The sequence below is a fragment of the Schistocerca americana genome, chromosome 1 (assembly GCF_021461395.2).
Source record: "Schistocerca americana isolate TAMUIC-IGC-003095 chromosome 1, iqSchAmer2.1, whole genome shotgun sequence".
NCBI classification, from domain to species: Eukaryota; Metazoa; Arthropoda; class Insecta; order Orthoptera; family Acrididae; genus Schistocerca; species Schistocerca americana.
The window spans coordinates 412,702,286-412,705,383 of record NC_060119.1 but is presented as its reverse complement, the minus strand read 5'-3'; the positions used below and the strand labels follow the sequence as shown (position 1 = coordinate 412,705,383).

Here is a 3,098-nt window from a genome sequence, read left to right as displayed (position 1 = left end):
CGTGAATATCAAGAATCCGGTAAAACAGCAAATCTCCGACATCGCTGCGGCCGGAAAAAGGTCCTGCAAGGACGGGACCAACGACGACTGTAGAGAATCGTTCAACGTGACAGAAGCGCAACCCTTCCGCAAACTGCTGCAGATTTCAATACTGGACCACCAACAAGTATCAGCGTGGGAACCATTTAATGAAATATCATCGATATGGACTTTCGGAGCCGAAGGACCACCACTCGTGTACCCTTGATTACTGCACGACACAGAAATTTACGCCTCGCCTGGGCCCATCAACACTGACGTTGTACTGTTGCTGAATGGGAACATGTTGCCTGGACGCATGACTCACGTTTCCAATTGTATATATCCACACTAAAATTACGCTGAAGAGCCAAAAAAAAAACTGGCACAACTGCCTAATATCGCATAGGGTCCCCGCGAGCGGACGGACGTGTGCGGGTATGGAGACAACCTCATGAATCCATGGACCCTGTATGTCAAGCTGGTGGAGAGTCTGTAATGATGTGGGGCGCGGGCAGTTCGAGCGATATGGGACCCCTGATACGTCTAGATACCACTCTGACAGCTGACACGTACGTAAGCAACCTGTCTAATCACCGGCATCCATCCATGCCCATTGTGCATTCCGACGGACTTGGGCAATTCCAGCAGGACAATACGACATCCCACACGTTCAGAATAGCTACAGAGTGGTTCCAAGAACCCTCTTCTGAGTTTAAACTTTTCCACTGGCCACCAAATTCCCCAGACATGGACGTTATTGAACATATCGGGGATGACTCGTATCGTGCTGTCCAGAAGAGATCTCCACCCCTCTTACTCTTGCGGATTTATGTGCAGCCCTGCAGGATTCATGGTGTCAGTTCCTTCCAGCACTGCCTCTGACATTAGTGGAGTACATGCCACGTCGTGTTGCGGCACTTCTGTGTGCTCGCGGGGACCCTATACGATTTTAGGCAGTTGTACCAGTTTTTTTGGCTCTTGAGCGTAATTTTAGTGTGGATACGGATTACAGCGAAGATAGGAATGCCCTGATGCTCCGTGCTACCTTGTGGACAGTGCAGGACGCATGCGCGCCCATTGCTGCTGTCGCACAGTGTCGAGCGGCGGCTACTGGAAGCTGGAAGGCAGCAGCCGCGGGGCGACATTCCAGGCGGCCGCGGGCTTATTTATAGCCCGGCCCGGCGAGCGGGGCAGCTCGGCTCAGCTCGGCGCGGCGCGGCGCGGCACACGTCTGCGGAAACGCGCCGCAATCACGGCCGCTCTGGAGAGCCCTCGGCCGCGGGGTCGACGGCCAGCGGACGGGCGGCGCTCGCACTGCGCCACGCCGCGGCGGCCGGCTCCGTACGCACGACCGCGATAAATCCTCTGCGGCAAAACACAGCCCCGGGTATGCTGTACCCCTTTTAAAGACTGTCGGCGCCACTCGGCAAAACGACGACAGGAAGCTGCATTTCACTCGAATTTAGCGACGCACCGCTGTATACGTCATTAAGCAAACGCCCAGATCGTTTCCCGAAAACGAACGACAAGAACTCCGCTGATGCAGGAACCATTACATTTGCCTCTGCTGATTTAAGGGCGTAGCTGTTGCGCAACACACTGTCTTGCAACAATTCAGCTGCACGCACTTCCTGTGGCTTTGATATCCTACATGTCAGATGCGAGACTCAGCAATGCTGAAGATGGTGACGAGTGCGACTAGAGTGCAGCGCCGGGTTTCTATCGTTGAACTATAGGGAGACTATGAAATCCGGAGCAGTCAAATTTCGTTTGACTATATATGAAGGTAGTATCTGTTCCCGAAAGAACAGATACAAATGATGACCATGCAGCTTCTTTAGAATGAAATGATAATTAAATTTACTCCCTAACTGCAAACAGGCGTTGATATACATCATTGAAGACATGTTGAAAATGTGTGCCCCGACCGGGACTCGAACCCGGGATCTCCTGCTTACATGGCAGACGCTCTATCCAGTTGAGCCACCGAGGGCACAGAAGATAGTGCACCAGTGCACCTGCAGGGACTTATCCCTTGCACGCTCTCCGTGAGACCCACATTCCCAGCATCTCCACACCACCACATTCGTAGTCCCCAATGATATACATCATTTGCAGCTACGGTGTCGATTTAATTATCATTTCAAATTTCTTTTGCGTCATCATCTTCTGACCCCTTTAATGCGGCTCGCGACGAATACCTCTTCAGTATCAATCTTTTCATCTAGGAGTAACACTTGCAATCCACGTCCTCAGTTATTTGGTGGATAGATTCCAAATTGTCTGCCTCTACAGTTTTTGCCCTCTACAGCTCACTCTACATCTACATCCACATCTACATGATTACTCCGCAATTCACATTTAAGTGCTTGGCACAGGATTCATCGAACCACAATCATACTATCTCTCTACCATTCCACTCCCGAACAGCCCGCGGGAAAACGAACACCTAAACCTTTCTGTTCGAGCTCTGATTTCTCTTATTTTATTTTGATGATCATTCCTACCTATGTAGGTTGGGCTCAACAAAATGTTTTCGCATTCGGAAGAGAAAGTTGGCGACTGAAATTTCGTAAATAGATCCCGCCGCGACGAAAAACGTCTTTGCTTTAATGACTTTCATCCCAAGTTGCGTATCATATCTGCCACACTCTCTCCCCTATTACGTGATAATACAAAACGAGCTGCCCTTTTTTGCACCCTTTCGATATCCTCCGTCAATCCCACCTGGTAAGGATCCCACACCGCGCAGCAATATTCTAACAGAGGACGAACGAGTGTAGTGTAAGCTGTCTCTTTAGTGGACTTGTTGCATCTTCTAAGTGTCCTGCCAAAGAAACGCAACCTTTGGCTCGCCTTCCCCACAATATTATCTGTGTGGTCTTCCCAACTGAAGTTGTTCGTAATTTTAACACCCAGGTACTTAGTTGAATTGACAGACTTGAGAATTGTACTATTTATCGAGTAATCGAATTCCAACGGATTTCTTTTGAAACTCATGTGGATCACCTCACACTTTTCGTTATTTAGCGTCAACTGCCACCTGCCACACCATACAGCAATCTTTTCTAAATCGC

At 49.7% G+C, this 3,098-nt stretch overlaps 1 non-coding gene across 1 annotated transcript; it reads right to left on the bottom strand.

Annotated features, from left to right (window-relative positions):
- Nucleotides 1–1,940: 1,940 nt before the first annotated feature.
- On the bottom strand, nt 1,941–2,015 carry Trnat-ugu. The gene has a single exon. It is a non-coding gene; the product is annotated as a tRNA-Thr (tRNA).
- Between the last annotated feature and the right edge of the window lie 1,083 nt (nt 2,016–3,098).